The 21,227-nt window shown below is 33.9% G+C and overlaps 8 non-coding genes across 8 annotated transcripts; all 8 read left to right on the forward strand.

Moving 5' to 3' along the window:
* Positions 1-1,060: 1,060 nt before the first annotated feature.
* TRNAS-GCU (transfer RNA serine (anticodon GCU)) lies at positions 1,061-1,142 on the forward strand. Its single transcript has one exon. It is a non-coding gene; the product is annotated as a tRNA-Ser (tRNA).
* A 403-nt stretch (positions 1,143-1,545) lies between these two features.
* Positions 1,546-1,627, forward strand: TRNAS-GCU (transfer RNA serine (anticodon GCU)). The gene has a single exon. It is a non-coding gene; the product is annotated as a tRNA-Ser (tRNA).
* Positions 1,628-2,496: 869 nt separating this feature from the next.
* TRNAS-GCU (transfer RNA serine (anticodon GCU)) lies at positions 2,497-2,578 on the forward strand. Its single transcript has one exon. It is a non-coding gene; the product is annotated as a tRNA-Ser (tRNA).
* A 1,332-nt stretch (positions 2,579-3,910) lies between these two features.
* Positions 3,911-3,992, forward strand: TRNAS-GCU (transfer RNA serine (anticodon GCU)). Its single transcript has one exon. It is a non-coding gene; the product is annotated as a tRNA-Ser (tRNA).
* A 1,822-nt stretch (positions 3,993-5,814) lies between these two features.
* TRNAS-GCU (transfer RNA serine (anticodon GCU)) lies at positions 5,815-5,896 on the forward strand. The gene has a single exon. It is a non-coding gene; the product is annotated as a tRNA-Ser (tRNA).
* A 1,333-nt stretch (positions 5,897-7,229) lies between these two features.
* TRNAS-GCU (transfer RNA serine (anticodon GCU)) lies at positions 7,230-7,311 on the forward strand. Its single transcript has one exon. It is a non-coding gene; the product is annotated as a tRNA-Ser (tRNA).
* A 403-nt stretch (positions 7,312-7,714) lies between these two features.
* TRNAS-GCU (transfer RNA serine (anticodon GCU)) lies at positions 7,715-7,796 on the forward strand. The gene has a single exon. It is a non-coding gene; the product is annotated as a tRNA-Ser (tRNA).
* Positions 7,797-13,007: 5,211 nt separating this feature from the next.
* On the forward strand, positions 13,008-13,089 carry TRNAS-GCU (transfer RNA serine (anticodon GCU)). Its single transcript has one exon. It is a non-coding gene; the product is annotated as a tRNA-Ser (tRNA).
* The last annotated feature ends 8,138 nt before the right edge of the window (positions 13,090-21,227 follow it).

The following is a 21,227-nucleotide window of genomic DNA, read 5'->3' on the forward strand; positions in this document are numbered from 1 at the left end:
GAATACATATTACTGACACTTCTCAAAATTTGTAAAACACTTTTTAGGGATCAGGTTTGGTTATAAAACAGCTGGAAACTAACCAAAGAAAAAAAATTAAAAAATAAGTTGACGAGGTGGCCGAGTGGTTAAGGTGATGGACTGCTAAACCATTGTGCTCTGCATGCATGGGTTCATATCCCATCCTCGTCGGGTGTTTTTGTAAATGACCCTTATTGTCTTCCAAAGCCCAAGATTGCAGGCAGGGCTAATACTGCCAAAACAGGTTGAAATTTGTTAAGCCGATTAGAGGCGCAGAACTCTAAAAACTTGTGTAAATGATAAACCTTCTAGAAAATGTTTGCATGGAACTATTACTACAAATGTTTTTTTTTGTAGATGTGTTCTAGTAGACCTATATATACACTCATCTAGTTATTGCATGCCATTTAATGACATTTTTATAAACAAGAAAAGATTTGATTTAAAATAAGGGAAAATAAATTTAGAATACATATTACTGACACTTCTCAAAATTTGTAAAACACTTTTTAGGGATCAGGTTTGGTTATAAAACAGCTGGAAACTAACCAAAGAAAAAAATTAAAAAAAGTTGACGAGGTGGCCGAGTGGTTAAGGCAATGGACTGCCTGCATGGGTTCAAATCCCATCCTCGTCGGGTGTTTTTGTAAATGACCCTTATTGTCTTCCAAAGCCCAAAATTGCAGGCAGGGCTAATACTGCCAAAACAGGTTGAAATTTGTTAAGCCGATTAGAGGAGCAGAACTCTAAAAACTTGTGTAAATGATAAACCTTCTAGAAAATGTTTGCATGGAACTATTACTACAAATGTTTTTTTTTGTAGATGTGTTCTAGTAGACCTATATATACACTCATCTAGTTTTTGCATGCCATTTAATGACATTTTTATAAACAAGAAAAGATTTGATTTTAAATAAGGGAAAATAAATTTAGAATACATATTACTGACACTTCTCAAAATTTGTAAAACACTTTTTAGGGATCAGGTTTGGTTATAAAACAGCTGGAAACTAACCAAAGAAAAAAATGAAAATAAGTTGACGAGGTGGCCGAGTGGTTAAGGCGATGGACTGCTAATCCATTGTGCTCTGCATGCATGGGTTCAAATCCCATCCTCGTCGGGTGTTTTTGTAAATTACCCTTATTGTCTTCCAAAGCCCAAGATTGCAGGCAGGGCTAATACTGCCAAAACAGGTTGAAATTTGTTAAGCCGATTAGAGGAGCAGAACTCTAAAAACTTGTGTAAATGATAAACCTTCTAGAAAATGTTTGCATGGAACTATTACTACAAATGTTTTTTTTTTGTAGATGTGTTCTAGTAGACCTATATATACACTCATCTAGTTATTGCATGCCATTTAATGACATTTTTATAAACAAGAAAAGATTTGATTTTAAATAAGGGAAAATAAATTTAGAATACATATTACTGACACTTCTCAAAATTTGTAAAACACTTTTTAGGGATCAGGTTTGGTTATAAAACAGCTGGAAACTAACCAAAGAAAAAAATGAAAATAAGTTGACGAGGTGGCCGAGTGGTTAAGGCGATGGACTGCTAATCCATTGTGCTCTGCATGCATGGGTTCAAATCCCATCCTTGTCGGTTGTTTTTGTAAATTACCCTTATTGTCTTCCAAAGCCCAAGATTGCAGGCAGGGCTAATACTGCCAAAACAGGTTGAAATTTGTTAAGCCGATTAGAGGAGCAGAACTCTAAAAACTTGTGTAAATGATAAACCTTCTAGAAAATGTTTGCATGGAACTATTACTACAAATGTTTTTTTTTTGTAGATGTGTTCTAGTAGACCTATATATACACTCATCTAGTTATTGCATGCCATTTAATGACATTTTTATAAACAAGAAAAGATTTGATTTTAAATAAGGGAAAATAAATTTAGAATACATATTACTGACACTTCTCAAAATTTGTAAAACACTTTTTAGGGATCAGGTTTGGTTATAAAACAGCTGGAAACTAACCAAAGAAAAAAATGAAAATAAGTTGACGAGGTGGCCGAGTGGTTAAGGCAATGGACTGCCTGCATGGGTTCAAATCCCATCCTCGTCGGGTGTTTTTGTAAATGACCCTTATTGTCTTCCAAAGCCCAAAATTGCAGGCAGGGCTAATACTGCCAAAACAGGTTGAAATTTGTTAAGCCGATTAGAGGAGCAGAACTCTAAAAACTTGTGTAAATGATAAACCTTCTAGAAAATGTTTGCATGGAACTATTACTACAAATGTTTTTTTTTGTAGATGTGTTCTAGTAGACCTATATATACACTCATCTAGTTCTTGCATGCCATTTAATGACATTTTTATAAACAAGAAAAGATTTGATTTTAAATAAGGGAAAATAAATTTAGAATACATATTACTGACACTTCTCAAAATTTGTAAAACACTTTTTAGGGATCAGGTTTGGTTATAAAACAGCTGGAAACTAACCAAAGAAAAAAATGAAAATAAGTTGACGAGGTGGCTGAGTGGTTAAGGCGATGGACTGCTAATCCATTGTGCTCTGCATGCATGGGTTCAAATCCCATCCTTGTCAGGTGTTTTTGTAAATGACCCTTATTGTCTTCCAATGCCCAAAATTGAAGGCAGGGCTAATACTGCCAAAACAGGTTGAAATTTGTTAAGCCGATTAGAGGAGCAGAACTCTAAAAACTTGTGTAAATGATAAACCTTCTAGAAAATGTTTGCATGGAACTATTACTACAAATGTTTTTTTTTGTAGATGTGTTCTAGTAGACCTATATATACACTCATCTAGTTCTTGCATGCCATTTAATGACATTTTTATAAACAAGAAAAGATTTGATTTTAAATAAGGGAAAATAAATTTAGAATACATATTACTGACACTTCTCAAAATTTGTAAAACACTTTTTAGGGATCAGGTTTGGTTATAAAACAGCTGGAAACTAACCAAAGAAAAAAATGAAAATAAGTTGATGAGGTGGCCGAGTGGTTAAGGCAATGGACTGCCTGCATGGGTTCAAATCCCATCCTCGTCGGGTGTTTTTGTAAATGACCCTTATTGTCTTCCAAAGCCCAAAATTGCAGGCAGGGCTAATACTGCCAAAACAGGTTGAAATTTGTTAAGCCGATTAGAGGAGCAGAACTCTAAAAACTTGTGTAAATGATAAACCTTCTAGAAAATGTTTGCATGGAACTATTACTACATATATTTTTTTGTAGATGTGTTCTAGTAGACCTATGTATACACTCATCTAGTTCTTGCATGCCATTTAATAACATTTTTATAAACAAGAAAAGATTTGATTTTAAATAAGGGAAAATAAATTTAGAATACATATTACTGACACTTCTCAAAATTTGTAAAACACTTTTTAGGGATCAGGTTTGGTTATAAAACAGCTGGAAACTAACCAAAGAAAAAAATGAAAATAAGTTGACGAGGTGGCCGAGTGGTTAAGGCAATGGACTGCCTGCATGGGTTCAAATCCCATCCTCGTCGGGTGTTTTTGTAAATGACCCTTATTGTCTTCCAAAGCCCAAAATTGCAGGCAGGGCTAATACTGCCAAAACAGGTTGAAATTTGTTAAGCCGATTAGAGGAGCAGAACTCTAAAAACTTGTGTAAATGATAAACCTTCTAGAAAATGTTTGCATGGAACTATTACTACAAATGTTTTTTTTTGTAGATGTGTTCTAGTAGACCTATATATACACTCATCTAGTTCTTGCATGCCATTTAATGACATTTTTATAAACAAGAAAAGATTTGATTTTAAATAAGGGAAAATAAATTTAGAATACATATTACTGACACTTCTCAAAATTTGTAAAACACTTTTTAGGGATCAGGTTTGGTTATAAAACAGCTGGAAACTAACCAAAGAAAAAAATGAAAATAAGTTGACGAGGTGGCTGAGTGGTTAAGGCGATGGACTGCTAATCCATTGTGCTCTGCATGCATGGGTTCAAATCCCATCCTCGTCAGGTGTTTTTGTAAATGACCCTTATTGTCTTCCAAAGCCCAAGATTGCAGGCAGGGCTAATACTGCCAAAACAGGTTGAAATTTGTTAAGCCGATTAGAGGAGCAGAACTCTAAAAACTTGTGTAAATGATAAACCTTCTAGAAAATGTTTGCATGGAACTATTACTACAAATGGTTTTTTTTGTAGATGTGTTCTAGTAGACCTATATATACACTCATCTAGTTATTGCATGCCATTTAATGACATTTTTATAAACAAGAAAAGATTTGATTTTAAATAAGGGAAAATAAATTTAGAATACATATTACTGACACTTCTCAAAATTTGTAAAACACTTTTTAGGGATCAGGTTTGGTTATAAAACAGCTGGAAACTAACCAAAGAAAAAAATGAAAATAAGTTGACGAGGTGGCCGAGTGGTTAAGGCAATGGACTGCTTGCATGGGTTCAAATCCCATCCTCGTCGGGTGTTTTTGTAAATGACCCTTATTGTCTTCCAAAGCCCAAAATTGCAGGCAGGGCTAATACTGCCAAAACAGGTTGAAATTTGTTAAGCCGATTAGAGGAGCAGAACTCTAAAAACTTGTGTAAATGATAAACCTTCTAGAAAATGTTTGCATGGAACTATTACTACATATATTTTTTTGTAGATGTGTTCTAGTAGACCTATGTATACACTCATCTAGTTCTTGCATGCCATTTAATAACATTTTTATAAACAAGAAAAGATTTGATTTTAAATAAGGGAAAATAAATTTAGAATACATATTACTGACACTTCTCAAAATTTGTAAAACACTTTTTAGGGATCAGGTTTGGTTATAAAACAGCTGGAAACTAACCAAAGAAAAAAAATGAAAATAAGTTGACGAGGTGGCCGAGTGGTTAAGGTGATGGACTGCTAAACCACTGTGCTCTGCATGCATGGGTTCATATCCCATCCTCGTCGGGTGTTTTTGTAAATGACCCTTATTGTCTTCCAAAGCCCAAGATTGCAGGCAGGGCTAATACTGCCAAAACAGGTTGAAATTTGTTAAGCCGATTAGAGGAGCAGAACTCTAAAAACTTGTGTAAATGATAAACCTTCTAGAAAATGTTTGCATGGAACTATTACTACAAATGGTTTTTTTTGTAGATGTGTTCTAGTAGACCTATATATACACTCATCTAGTTATTGCATGCCATTTAATGACATTTTTATAAACAAGAAAAGATTTGATTTTAAATAAGGGAAAATAAATTTAGAATACATATTACTGACACTTCTCAAAATTTGTAAAACACTTTTTAGGGATCAGGTTTGGTTATAAAACAGCTGGAAACTAACCAAAGAAAAAAATGAAAATAAGTTGACGAGGTGGCCGAGTGGTTAAGGCGATGGACTGCTAATCCATTGTGCTCTGCATCCCATCCTCGTCGGGTGTTTTTGTAAATGACCCTTATTGTCTTCCAAAGCCCAAGATTGCAGGCAGGGCTAATACTGCCAAAACAGGTTGAAATTTGTTAAGCCGATTAGAGGAGCAGAACTCTAAAAACTTGTGTAAATGATAAACCTTCTAGAAAATGTTTGCATGGAACTATTACTACAAATGTTTTTTTTGTAGATGTGTTCTAGTAGACCTATATATACACTCATCTAGTTATTGCATGCCATTTAATGACATTTTTATAAACAAGAAAAGATTTGATTTTAAATAAGGGAAAATAAATTTAGAATACATATTACTGACACTTCTCAAAATTTGTAAAACACTTTTTAGGGATCAGGTTTGGTTATAAAACAGCTGGAAACTAACCAAAGAAAAAAAAATGAAAATAAGTTGACGAGGTGGCCGAGTGGTTAAGGCGATGGACTGCTAATCCATTGTGCTCTGTATGCATGGGTTCAAATCCCATCCTCGTTGGGTGTTTTTGTAAATGACCCTTATTGTCTTCCAAAGCCCAAGATTGCAGGCAGGGCTAATACTGCCAAAACAGGTTGAAATTTGTTAAGCCGATTAGAGGAGCAGAACTCTAAAAACTTGTGTAAATGATAAACCTTCTAGAAAATGTTTGCATGGAACTATTACTACAAATGGTTTTTTTTGTAGATGTGTTCTAGTAGACCTATATATACACTCATCTAGTTATTGCATGCCATTTAATGACATTTTTATAAACAAGAAAAGATTTGATTTTAAATAAGGGAAAATAAATTTAGAATACATATTACTGACACTTCTCAAAATTTGTAAAACACTTTTTAGGGATCAGGTTTGGTTATAAAACAGCTGGAAACTAACCAAAGAAAAAAATGAAAATAAGTTGACGAGGTGGCCGAGTGGTTAAGGCAATGGACTGCCTGCATGGGTTCAAATCCCATCCTCGTCGGGTGTTTTTGTAAATGACCCTTATTGTCTTCCAAAGCCCAAAATTGCAGGCAGGGCTAATACTGCCAAAACAGGTTGAAATTTGTTAAGCCGATTAGAGGAGCAGAACTCTAAAAACTTGTGTAAATGATAAACCTTCTAGAAAATGTTTGCATGGAACTATTACTACAAATGGTTTTTTTTGTAGATGTGTTCTAGTAGACCTATATATACACTCATCTAGTTATTGCATGCCATTTAATGACATTTTTATAAACAAGAAAAGATTTGATTTTAAATAAGGGAAAATAAATTTAGAATACATATTACTGACACTTCTCAAAATTTGTAAAACACTTTTTAGGGATCAGGTTTGGTTATAAAACAGCTGGAAACTAACCAAAGAAAAAAATGAAAATAAGTTGACGAGGTGGCCGAGTGGTTAAGGCAATGGACTGCCTGCATGGGTTCAAATCCCATCCTCGTCGGGTGTTTTTGTAAATGACCCTTATTGTCTTCCAAAGCCCAAAATTGCAGGCAGGGCTAATACTGCCAAAACAGGTTGAAATTTGTTAAGCCGATTAGAGGAGCAGAACTCTAAAAACTTGTGTAAATGATAAACCTTCTAGAAAATGTTTGCATGGAACTATTACTACAAATGTTTTTTTTGTAGATGTGTTCTAGTAGACCTATATATACACTCATCTAGTTCTTGCATGCCATTTAATGACATTTTTATAAACAAGAAAAGATTTGATTTTAAATAAGGGAAAATAAATTTAGAATACATATTACTGACACTTCTCAAAATTTGTAAAACACTTTTTAGGGATCAGGTTTGGTTATAAAACAGCTGGAAACTAACCAAAGAAAAAAATGAAAATAAGTTGACGAGGTGGCCGAGTGGTTAAGGCGATGGACTGCTAATCCATTGTGCTCTGCATGCATGGGTTCAAATCCCATCCTCGACGGGTGTTTTTGCAAATGACCCTTATTGTCTTCCAAAGCCCAAGATTGCAGGCAGGGCTAATACTGCCAAAACAGGTTGAAATTTGTTAAGCCGATTAGAGGAGCAGAACTCTAAAAACTTGTGTAAATGATAAACCTTCAAGAAAATGTTTGCATGGAACTATTACTACAAATGTTTTTTTTTTGTAGATGTGTTCTAGTAGACCTATATATACACTCATCTAGTTATTGCATGCCATTTAATGACATTTTTATAAACAAGAAAAGATTTGATTTTAAATAAGGGAAAATAAATTTAGAATACATATTACTGACACTTCTCAAAATTTGTAAAACACTTTTTAGGGATCAGGTTTGGTTATAAAACAGCTGGAAACTAACCAAAGAAAAAAATGAAAATAAGTTGACGAGGTGGCCGAGTGGTTAAGGCGATGGACTGCTAATCCATTGTGCTCTGCATGCATGGGTTCAAATCCCATCCTCGACGGGTGTTTTTGCAAATGACCCTTATTGTCTTCCAAAGCCCAAGATTGCAGGCAGGGCTAATACTGCCAAAACAGGTTGAAATTTGTTAAGCCGATTAGAGGAGCAGAACTCTAAAAACTTGTGTAAATGATAAACCTTCAAGAAAATGTTTGCATGGAACTATTACTACAAATGTTTTTTTTTGTAGATGTGTTCTAGTAGACCTATATATACACTCATCTAGTTATTGCATGCCATTTAATGACATTTTTATAAACAAGAAAAGATTTGATTTTAAATAAGGGAAAATAAATTTAGAATACATATTACTGACACTTCTCAAAATTTGTAAAACACTTTTTAGGGATCAGGTTTGGTTATAAAACAGCTGGAAACTAACCAAAGAAAAAAAAATGAAAATAAGTTGACGAGGTGGACGAGTGGTTAAGGTGATGGACTGCTAAACCATTGTGCTCTGCATGCATGGGTTCATATCCCATCCTCGTCGGGTGTTTTTGTAAATGACCCTTATTGTCTTCCAAAGCCCAAGATTGCAGGCAGGGCTAATACTGCCAAAACAGGTTGAAATTTGTTAAGCCGATTAGAGGAGCAGAACTCTAAAAACTTGTGTAAATGATAAACCTTCAAGAAAATGTTTGCATGGAACTATTACTACAAATATTTTTTTTGTAGATGTGTTCTAGTAGACCTATATATACACTCATCTAGTTCTTGCATGCCATTTAATGACATTTTTATAAACAAGAAAAGATTTGATTTTAAATAAGGGAAAATAAATTTAGAATACATATTACTGACACTTCTCAACATTTGTAAAACACTTTTTAGGGATCAGGTTTGGTTATAAAACAGCTGGAAACTAACCAAAGAAAAAAAATTAAAATAAGTTGACGAGGTGGCCGAGTGGTTAAGGTGATGGATTGCTAAACCATTGTGCTCCGCATGCATGGGTTCATATCCCATCCTCGACGGGTGTTTTTGCAAATGACCCTTATTGTCTTCCAAAGCCCAAGATTGCAGGCAGGGCTAATACTGCCAAAACAGGTTGAAATTTGTTAAGCCGATTAGAGGAGCAGAACTCTAAAAACTTGTGTAAATGATAAACCTTCAAGAAAATGTTTGCATGGAACTATTACTACAAATGTTTTTTTTTGTAGATGTGTTCTAGTAGACCTATATATACACTCATCTAGTTATTGCATGCCATTTAATGACATTTTTATAAACAAGAAAAGATTTGATTTTAAATAAGGGAAAATAAATTTAGAATACATATTACTGACACTTCTCAAAATTTGTAAAACACTTTTTAGGGATCAGGTTTGGTTATAAAACAGCTGGAAACTAACCAAAGAAAAAAAAATGAAAATAAGTTGACGAGGTGGACGAGTGGTTAAGGTGATGGACTGCTAAACCATTGTGCTCTGCATGCATGGGTTCATATCCCATCCTCGTCGGGTGTTTTTGTAAATGACCCTTATTGTCTTCCAAAGCCCAAGATTGCAGGCAGGGCTAATACTGCCAAAACAGGTTGAAATTTGTTAAGCCGATTAGAGGAGCAGAACTCTAAAAACTTGTGTAAATGATAAACCTTCAAGAAAATGTTTGCATGGAACTATTACTACAAATATTTTTTTTGTAGATGTGTTCTAGTAGACCTATATATACACTCATCTAGTTCTTGCATGCCATTTAATGACATTTTTATAAACAAGAAAAGATTTGATTTTAAATAAGGGAAAATAAATTTAGAATACATATTACTGACACTTCTCAACATTTGTAAAACACTTTTTAGGGATCAGGTTTGGTTATAAAACAGCTGGAAACTAACCAAAGAAAAAAAATTAAAATAAGTTGACGAGGTGGCCGAGTGGTTAAGGTGATGGATTGCTAAACCATTGTGCTCCGCATGCATGGGTTCATATCCCATCCTCGACGGGTGTTTTTGCAAATGACCCTTATTGTCTTCCAAAGCCCAATATTGCAGGCAGGGCTAATACTGCCAAAACAGGTTGAAATTTGTTAAGCCGATTAGAGGAGCAGAACTCTAAAAACTTGTGTAAATGATAAACCTTCAAGAAAATGTTTGCATGGAACTATTACTACAAATGTTTTTTTTTTGTAGATGTGTTCTAGTAGACCTATATATACACTCATCTAGTTATTGCATGCCATTTAATGACATTTTTATAAACAAGAAAAGATTTGATTTTAAATAAGGGAAAATAAATTTAGAATACATATTACTGACACTTCTCAAAATTTGTAAAACACTTTTTAGGGATCAGGTTTGGTTATAAAACAGCTGGAAACTAACCAAAGAAAAAAATGAAAATAAGTTGACGAGGTGGCCGAGTGGTTAAGGCGATGGACTGCTAATCCATTGTGCTCTGCATGCATGGGTTTAAATCCCATCCTCGACGGGTGTTTTTGCAAATGACCCTTATTGTCTTCCAAAGCCCAAGATTGCAGGCAGGGCTAATACTGCCAAAACAGGTTGAAATTTGTTAAGCCGATTAGAGGAGCAGAACTCTAAAAACTTGTGTAAATGATAAACCTTCAAGAAAATGTTTGCATGGAACTATTACTACAAATGGTTTTTTTTGTAGATTTGTTCTAGTAGACCTATATATACACTCATCTAGTTATTGCATGCCATTTAATGACATTTTTATAAACAAGAAAAGATTTGATTTTAAATAAGGGAAAATAAATTTAGAATACATATTACTGACACTTCTCAAAATTTGTAAAACACTTTTTAGGGATCAGGTTTGGTTATAAAACAGCTGGAAACTAACCAAAGAAAAAAAAATGAAAATAAGTTGACGAGGTGGACGAGTGGTTAAGGTGATGGACTGCTAAACCATTGTGCTCTGCATGGGTGTTTTTGTAAATGACCCTTATTGTCTTCCAAAGCCCAAGATTGCAGGCAGGGCTAATACTGCCAAAACAGGTTGAAATTTGTTAAGCCGATTAGAGGAGCAGAACTCTAAAAACTTGTGTAAATGATAAACCTTCAAGAAAATATTTGCATGGAACTATTACTACAAATGGTTTTTTTTGTAGATGTGTTCTAGTAGACCTATATATACACTCATCTAGTTATTGCATGCCATTTAATGACATTTTTATAAACAAGAAAAGATTTGATTTTAAATAAGGGAAAATAAATTTAGAATACATATTACTGACACTTCTCAAAATTTGTAAAACACTTTTTAGGGATCAGGTTTGGTTATAAAACAGCTGGAAACTAACCAAAGAAAAAAAATGAAAATAAGTTGACGAGGTGGCCGAGTGGTTAAGGCGATGGACTGCTAATTTATTGTTCTCTGCATGCATGGGTTAAAATCCCATCCTCGTCGGGTGTTTTTGTAAATGACCCTTATTGTCTTCCAAAGCCCAAGATTGCAGGCAGGGCTAATACTGCCAAAACAGGTTGAAATTTGTTAAGCCGATTAGAGGAGCAGAACTCTAAAAACTTGTGTAAATGATAAACCTTCTAGAAAATGTTTGCATGGAACTATTACTACAAATATTTTTTTTGTAGATGTGTTCTAGTAGACCTATGTATACACTCATCTAGTTCTTGCATGCCATTTAATAACATTTTTATAAACAAGAAAAGATTTGATTTTAAATAAGGGAAAATAAATTTAGAATACATATTACTGACACTTCTCAAAATTTGTAAAACACTTTTTAGGGATCAGGTTTGGTTATAAAACAGCTGGAAACTAACCAAAGAAAAAAAATGAAAATGAGGTGGCTGAGTGGTTAAGCCGATGGACTGCTAATTTATTGTTATCTGCATGCATGGGTTAAAATCCCATCCTCGTCGGTTGTTTTTGTAAATGACCCTTATTGTCTTCCAAAGCCCAAGATTGCAGGCAGGGCTAATACTGCCAAAACAGGTTGAAATTTGTTAAGCCGATTAGAGGAGCAGAACTCTAAAAACTTGTGTAAATGATAAACCTTCTAGAAAATGTTTGCATGGAACTATTACTACAAATGTTTTTTTTTGTAGATGTGTTCTAGTAGACCTATGTATACACTCATCTAGTTCTTGCATGCCATTTAATGACATTTTTATAAACAAGAAAAGATTTGATTTTAAATAAGGGAAAATAAATTTAGAATACATATTACTGACACTTCTCAAAATTTGTAAAACACTTTTTAGGGATCAGGTTTGGTTATAAAACAGCTGGAAACTAACCAAAGAAAAAAAATGAAAATAAGTTGACGAGGTGGCCGAGTGGTTAAGGCGATGGACTGCTAATTTATTGTTCTCTGCATGCATGGGTTAAAATCCCATCCTCGTCGGGTGTTTTTGTAAATGACCCTTATTGTCTTCCAAAGCCCAAGATTGCAGGCAGGGCTAATACTGCCAAAACAGGTTGAAATTTGTTAAGCCGATTAGAGGAGCAGAACTCTAAAAACTTGTGTAAATGATAAACCTTCTAGAAAATGTTTGCATGGAACTATTACTACAAATATTTTTTTTGTAGATGTGTTCTAGTAGACCTATGTATACACTCATCTAGTTCTTGCATGCCATTTAATAACATTTTTATAAACAAGAAAAGATTTGATTTTAAATAAGGGAAAATAAATTTAGAATACATATTACTGACACTTCTCAAAATTTGTAAAACACTTTTTAGGGATCAGGTTTGGTTATAAAACAGCTGGAAACTAACCAAAGAAAAAAAATGAAATTGAGGTGGCCGAGTGGTTAAGCCGATGGACTGCTAATTTATTGTTATCTGCATGCATGGGTTAAAATCCCATCCTCGTCGGTTGTTTTTGTAAATGACCCTTATTGTCTTCCAAAGCCAAAGATTGCAGGCAGGGCTAATACTGCCAAAACAGGTTGAAATTTGTTAAGCCGATTAGAGGAGCAGAACTCTAAAAACTTGTGTAAATGATAAACCTTCTAGAAAATGTTTGCATGGAACTATTACTACAAATGTTTTTTTTTTGTAGATGTGTTCTAGTAGACCTATGTATACACTCATCTAGTTCTTGCATGCCATTTAATGACATTTTTATAAACAAGAAAAGATTTGATTTTAAATAAGGGAAAATAAATTTAGAATACATATTACTGACACTTCTCAAAATTTGTAAAACACTTTTTAGGGATCAGGTTTGGTTATAAAACAGCTGGAAACTAACCAAAGAAAAAAAATGAACATAAGTTGACGAGGTGGCCGAGTGGTTAAGGCGATGGACTGCTAATCCATTGTGCTCTGCATGCATGGGTTCAAATCCCATCCTCGACGGGTGTTTTTGTAAATGACCCTTATTGTCTTCCAAAGCCCAAGATTGCAGGCAGGGCTAATACTGCCAAAACAGGTTGAAATTTGTTAAGCCGATTAGAGGAGCAGAACTCTAAAAACTTGTGTAAATGATAAACCTTCAAGAAAATGTTTGCATGGAACTATTACTACAAATATTTTTTTTGTAGATGTGTTCTAGTAGACCTATGTATACACTCATCTAGTTCTTGCATGCCATTTAATAACATTTTTATAAACAAGAAAAGATTTGATTTTAAATAAGGGAAAATAAATTTAGAATACATATTACTGACACTTCTCAAAATTTGTAAAACACTTTTTAGGGATCAGGTTTGGTTATAAAACAGCTGGAAACTAACCAAAGAAAAAAAATGAAAATGAGGTGGCCGAGTGGTTAAGCCGATGGACTGCTAATTTATTGTTCTCTGCATGCATGGGTTAAAATCCCATCCTCGTCGGTTGTTTTTGTAAATGACCCTTATTGTCTTCCAAAGCCCAAGATTGCAGGCAGGGCTAATACTGCCAAAACAGGTTGAAATTTGTTAAGCCGATTAGAGGAGCAGAACTCTAAAAACTTGTGTAAATGATAAACCTTCTAGAAAATGTTTGCATGGAACTATTACTACAAATGTTTTTTTTTGTAGATGTGTTCTAGTAGACCTATGTATACACTCATCTAGTTCTTGCATGCCATTTAATGACATTTTTATAAACAAGAAAAGATTTGATTTTAAATAAGGGAAAATAAATTTAGAATACATATTACTGACACTTCTCAAAATTTGTAAAACACTTTTTAGGGATCAGGTTTGGTTATAAAACAGCTGGAAACTAACCAAAGAAAAAAAATGAAAATGAGGTGGCCGAGTGGTTAAGCCGATGGACTGCTAATTTATTGTTCTCTGCATGCATGGGTTAAAATCCCATCCTCGTTGGTTGTTTTTGTAAATGACCCTTATTGTCTTCCAAAGCCCAAGATTGCAGGCAGGGCTAATACTGCCAAAACAGGTTGAAATTTGTTAAGCCGATTAGAGGAGCAGAACTCTAAAAACTTGTGTAAATGATAAACCTTCTAGAAAATGTTTGCATGGAACTATTACTACAAATGTTTTTTTTTTGTAGATGTGTTCTAGTAGACCTATGTATACACTCATCTAGTTCTTGTATGCCATTTAATGACATTTTTATAAACAAGAAAAGATTTGATTTTAAATAAGGGAAAATAAATTTAGAATACATATTACTGACACTTCTCAAAATTTGTAAAACACTTTTTAGGGATCAGGTTTGGTTATAAAACAGCTGGAAACTAACCAAAGAAAAAAATTGAAAATAAGTTGACGAGGTGGCCGAGCGGTTAAGGCGATGGACTGCTAATTTATTGTTCTCTGCATGCATGGGTTAAAATCCCATCCTCGTCGGGTGTTTTTGTAAATGACCCTTATTGTCTTCCAAAGCCCAAGATTGCAGGCAGGGCTAATACTGCCAAAACAGGTTGAAATTTGTTAAGCCGATTAGAGGAGCAGAACTCTAAAAACTTGTGTAAATGATAAACCTTCTAGAAAATGTTTGCATGGAACTATTACTACAAATATTTTTTTTGTAGATGTGTTCTAGTAGACCTATGTATACACTCATCTAGTTCTTGCATGCCATTTAATAACATTTTTATAAACAAGAAAATATTTGATTTTAAATAAGGGAAAATAAATTTAGAATACATATTACTGACACTTCTCAAAATTTGTAAAACACTTTTTAGGGATCAGGTTTGGTTATAAAACAGCTGGAAACTAACCAAAAAAAAAATGAAAATAAGTTGACGAGGTGGCCGAGTGGTTAAGCCGATGGACTGCTAATTTATTGTTCTCTGCATGCATGGGTTAAAATCCCATCCTCGTCGGGTGTTTTTGTAAATGACCCTTATTGTCTTCCAAAGCCCAAGATTGCAGGTAGGGCTAATACTGCCAAAACAGGTTGAAATTTGTTAAGCCGATTAGAGGAGCAGAACTCTAAAAACTTGTGTAAATGATAAACCTTCTAGAAAATGTTTGCATGGAACTACTACTACAAATATTTTTTTTGTAGATGTGTTCTAGTAGACCTATGTATACACTCATCTAGTTCTTGCATGCCATTTAATAACATTTTTATAAACAAGAAAAGATTTGATTTTAAATAAGGGAAAATAAATTTAGAATACATATTACTGACACTTCTCAAAATTTGTAAAACACTTTTTAGGGATCAGGTTTGGTTATAAAACAGCTGGAAACTAACCAAAGAAAAAAAATGAAAATAAGTTGACGAGGTGGCCGAGTGGTTAAGCCGATGGACTGCTAATTTATTGTTCTCTGCATGCATGGGTTAAAATCCCATCCTCGTCGGGTGTTTTTGTAAATGACCCTTATTGTCTTCCAAAGCCCAAGATTGCAGGCAGGGCTAATACTGCCAAAACAGGTTGAAATTTGTTAAGCCGATTAGAGGAGCAGAACTCTAAAAACTTGTGTAAATGATAAACCTTCTAGAAAATGTTTGCATGGAACTATTACTACAAATATTTTTTTTGTAGATGTGTTCTAGTAGACCTATGTATACACTCATCTAGTTCTTGCATGCCATTTAATAACATTTTTATAAACAAGAAAAGATTTGATTTTAAATAAGGGAAAATAAATTTAGAATACATATTACTGACACTTCTCAAAATTTGTAAAACACTTTTTAGGGATCAGGTTTGGTTATAAAACAGCTGGAAACTAACCAAAGAAAAAAAAATGAAAATAAGTTGACGAGGTGGCCGAGTGGTTAAGGCGATGGACTGCTAATTTATTGTTCTCTGCATGCATGTGTTAAAATCCCATCCTCGTCGGGTGTTTTTGTAAATGACCCTTATTGTCTTCCAAAGCCCAAGATTGCAGGCAGGGCTAATACTGCCAAAACAGGTTGAAATTTGTTAAGCCGATTAGAGGAGCAGAACTCTAAAAACTTGTGTAAATGATAAACCTTCTAGAAAATGTTTGCATGGAACTATTACTACAAATATTTTTTTTGTAGATGTGTTCTAGTAGACCTATGTATACACTCATCTAGTTCTTGCATGCCATTTAATAACATTTTTATAAACAAGAAAAGATTTGATTTTAAATAAGGGAAAATAAATTTAGAATACATATTACGGACACTTCTCAAAATTTGTAAAACACTTTTTAGGGATCAGGTTTGGTTATAAAACAGCTGGAAACTAACCAAAGGAAAAAAAAATGAAAATAAGTTGACGAGGTGGCCGAGTGGTTAAGCCGATGGACTGCTAATTTATTGTTCTCTGCATGCATGGGTTAAAATCCCATCCTTGTCGGGTGTTTTTGTAAATGACCCTTATTGTCTTCCAAAGCCCAAGATTGCAGGCAGGGCTAATACTGCCAAAACAGGTTGAAATTTGTTAAGCCGATTAGAGGAGCAGAACTCTAAAAGCTTGTGTAAATGATAAACCTTCTAGAAAATGTTTGCATGGAACTATTACTACAAATATTTTTTTTGTAGATGTGTTCTAGTAGACCTATGTATACACTCATCTAGTTCTTGCATGCCATTTAATGACATTTTTATAAACAAGAAAAGATTTGATTTTAAATAAGGGAAAATAAATTTAGAATACATATTACTGACACTTCTCAAAATTTGTAAAACACTTTTTAGGGATCAGGTTTGGTTATAAAACAGCTGGAAACTAACCAAAGAAAAAAAATGAAAATAAGTTGACGAGGTGGCTGAGTGGTTAAGGCGATGGACTGCTAATTAATTGTTCTCTGCATGCATGGGTTAAAATCCCATCCTCGTCGGTTGTTTTTGTAAATGACCCTTATTGTCTTCCAAAGCCCAAGATTGCAGGCAGGGCTAATACTGCCAAAACAGGTTGAAATTTGTTAAGCCGATTAGAGGAGCCGAACTCTAAAAACTTGTGTAAATGATCAACCTTCTAGAAAATGTTTGCATGGAACTATTACTACAAATGTTTTTTTTTGTAGATGTGTTCTAGTAGACCTATGTATACACTCATCTAGTTCTTGCATGCCATTTAATGACATTTTTATAAACAAGAAAAGATTTGATTTTAAATAAGGGAAAATAAATTTAGAATACATATTACTGACACTTCTCAAAATTTGTAAAACACTTTTTAGGGATCAGGTTTGGTTATAAAACAGCTGGAAACTAACCAAAGAAAAAAAAATGAAAATAAGTTGACGAGGTGGCCGAGTGGTTAAGGCGATGGACTGCTAATTTATTGTTCTCTGCATGCATGGGTTAAAATCCCATCCTCGTCGGGTGTTTTTGTAAATGACCCTTATTGTCTTCCAAAGCCCAAGATTGCAGGCAGGGCTAATACTGCCAAAACAGGTTGAAATTTGTTAAGCCGATTAGAGGAGCAGAACTCTAAAAACTTGTGTAAATGATAAACCTTCTAGAAAATGTTTGCATGGAACTATTACTACAAATATTTTTTTTGTAGATGTGTTCTAGTAGACCTATGTATACACTCATCTAGTTCTTGCATGCCATTTAATGACATTTTTATAAACAAGAAAAGATTTGATTTTAAATAAGGGAAAATAAATTTAGAATACATATTACTGACACTTCTCAAAATTTGTAAAACTCTTTTTAGGGATCAGGTTTGGTTATAAAACAGCTGGAAACTAACCAAAGAAAAAAAATGAAAATAAGTTGACGAGGTGGCCGAGTGGTTAAGGCGATGGACTGCTAATTTATTGTTCTCTGCATGCATGGGTTAAAATCCCATCCTCGTCGGGTGTTTTTGTAAATGACCCTTATTGTCTTCCAAAGCCCAAGATTGCAGGCAGGGCTAATACTGCCAAAACAGGTTGAAATTTGTTAAGCCGATTAGAGGAGCAGAACTCTAAAAACTTGTGTAAATGATAAACCTTCTAGAAAATGTTTGCATGGAACTATTACTACAAATATTTTTTTTGTAGATGTGTTCTAGTAGACCTATGTATACACTCATCTAGTTCTTGCATGCCATTTAATAACATTTTTATAAACAAGAAAAGATTTGATTTTAAATAAGGGAAAATAAATTTAGAATACATATTACTGACACTTCTCAAAATTTGTAAAACACTTTTTAGGGATCAGGTTTGGTTATAAAACAGCTGGAAACTAACCAAAGAAAAAAAATGAAAATAAGTTGACGAGGTGGCCGAGTGGTTAAGGCGATGGACTGCTAATTTATTGTTCTCTGCATGCATGTGTTAAAATCCCATCCTCGTCGGGTGTTTTTGTAAATGACCCTTATTGTCTTCCAAAGCCCAAGATTGCAGGCAGGGCTAATACTGCCAAAACAGGTTGAAATTTGTTAAGCCGATTAGAGGAGCAGAACTCTAAAAACTTGTGTAAATGATAAACCTTCTAGAAAATGTTTGCATGGAACTATTACTACAAATATTTTTTTTGTAGATGTGTTCTAGTAGACCTATGTATACACTCATCTAGTTCTTGCATGCCATTTAATAACATTTTTATAAACAAGAAAAGATTTGATTTTAAATAAGGGAAAATAAATTTAGAATACATATTACGGACACTTCTCAAAATTTGTAAAACACTTTTTAGGGATCAGGTTTGGTTATAAAACAGCTGGAAACTAACCAAAGGAAAAAAAAATGAAAATAAGTTGACGAGGTGGCCGAGTGGTTAAGCCGATGGACTGCTAATTTATTGTTCTCTGCATGCATGGGTTAAAATCCCATCCTTGTCGGGTGTTTTTGTAAATGACCCTTATTGTCTTCCAAAGCCCAAGATTGCAGGCAGGGCTAATACTGCCAAAACAGGTTGAAATTTGTTAAGCCGATTAGAGGAGCAGAACTCTAAAAGCTTGTGTAAATGATAAACCTTCTAGAAAATGTTTGCATGGAACTATTACTACAAATATTTTTTTTGTAGATGTGTTCTAGTAGACCTATGTATACACTCATCTAGTTCTTGCATGCCATTTAATGACATTTTTATAAACAAGAAAAGATTTGATTTTAAATAAGGGAAAATAAATTTAGAATACATATTACTGACACTTCTCAAAATTTGTAAAACACTTTTTAGGGATCAGGTTTGGTTATAAAACAGCTGGAAACTAACCAAAGAAAAAAAATGAAAATAAGTTGACGAGGTGGCCGAGTGGTTAAGGCGATGGACTGCTAATTTATTGTTCTCTGCGTGCATGGGTTAAAATCCCATCCTCGTCGGGTGTTTTTGTAAATAACCCTTATTGTCTTCCAAAGCCCAAGATTGCAGGCAGGGCTAATACTGCCAAAACAGGTTGAAATTTGTTAAGCCGATTAGAGGAGCAGAACTCTAAAAGCTTGTGTAAATGATAAACCTTCTAGAAAATGTTTGCATGGAACTATTACTACAAATATTTTTTTTGTAGATGTGTTCTAGTAGACCTATGTATACACTCATCTAGTTCTTGCATGCCATTTAATGACATTTTTATAAACAAGAAAAGATTTGATTTTAAATAAGGGAAAATAAATTTAGAATACATATTACTGACACTTCTCAAAATTTGTAAAACACTTTTTAGGGATCAGGTTTGGTTATAAAACAGCTGGAAACTAACCAAAGAAAAAAAATGAAAATAAGTTGACGAGGTGGCTGAGTGGTTAAGGCGATGGACTGCTAATTAATTGTTCTCTGCATGCATGGGTTAAAATCCCATCCTCGTCGGTTGTTTTTGTAAATGACCCTTATTGTCTTCCAAAGCCCAAGATTGCAGGCAGGGCTAATACTGCCAAAACAGGTTGAAATTTGTTAAGCCGATTAGAGGAGCCGAACTCTAAAAACTTGTGTAAATGATCAACCTTCTAGAAAATGTTTGCATGGAACTATTACTACAAATGTTTTTTTTTGTAGATGTGTTCTAGTAGACCTATGTATACACTCATCTAGTTCTTGCATGCCATTTAATGACATTTTTATAAACAAGAAAAGATTTGATTTTAAATAAGGGAAAATAAATTTAGAATACATATTACTGACACTTCTCAAAATTTGTAAAACACTTTTTAGGGATCAGGTTTGGTTATAAAACAGCTGGAAACTAACCAAAGAAAAAAAAAATGAAAATAAGTTGACGAGGTGGCCGAGTGGTTAAGGCGATGGACTGCTAATTTATTGTTCTCTGCATGCATGGGTTAAAATCCCATCCTCGTCGGGTGTTTTTGTAAATGACCCTTATTGTCTTCCAAAGCCCAAGATTGCAGGCAGGGCTAATACTGCCAAAACAGGTTGAAATTTGTTAAGCCGATTAGAGGAGCAGAACTCTAAAAACTTGTGTAAATGATAAACCTTCTAGAAAATGTTTGCATGGAACTATTACTACAAATATTTTTTTTGTAGATGTGTTCTAGTAGACCTATGTATACACTCATCTAGTTCTTGCATGCCATTTAATGACATTTTTATAAACAAGAAAAGATTTGATTTTAAATAAGGGAAAATAAATTTAGAATACATATTACTGACACTTCTCAAAATTTGTAAAACTCTTTTTAGGGATCAGGTTTGGTTATAAAACAGCTGGAAACTAACCAAAGAAAAAAAATGAAAATAAGTTGACGAGGTGGCCGAGTGGTTAAGGCGATGGACTGCTAATTTATTGTTCTCTGCATGCATGGGTTAAAATCCCATCCTCGTCGGGTGTTTTTGTAAATGACCCTTATTGTCTTCCAAAGCCCAAGATTGCAGGCAGGGCTAATACTGCCAAAACAGGTTGAAATTTGTTAAGCCGATTAGAGGAGCCGAACTCTAAAAACTTGTGTAAATGATCAACCTTCTAGAAAATGTTTGCATGGAACTATTACTACAAATGTTTTTTTTTGTAGATGTGTTCTAGTAGACCTATGTATACACTCATCTAGTTCTTGCATGCCATTTAATGACATTTTTATAAACAAGAAAAGATTTGATTTTAAATAAGGGAAAATAAATTTAGAATACATATTACTGACACTTCTCAAAATTTGTAAAACACTTTTTAGGGATCAGGTTTGGTTATAAAACAGCTGGAAACTAACCAAAGGAAAAAAAAATGAAAA

The sequence above is a fragment of the Rhinoderma darwinii genome, chromosome 3 (genome assembly GCF_050947455.1).
Source record: "Rhinoderma darwinii isolate aRhiDar2 chromosome 3, aRhiDar2.hap1, whole genome shotgun sequence".
Classification (NCBI taxonomy): domain Eukaryota; kingdom Metazoa; phylum Chordata; class Amphibia; order Anura; family Rhinodermatidae; genus Rhinoderma; species Rhinoderma darwinii.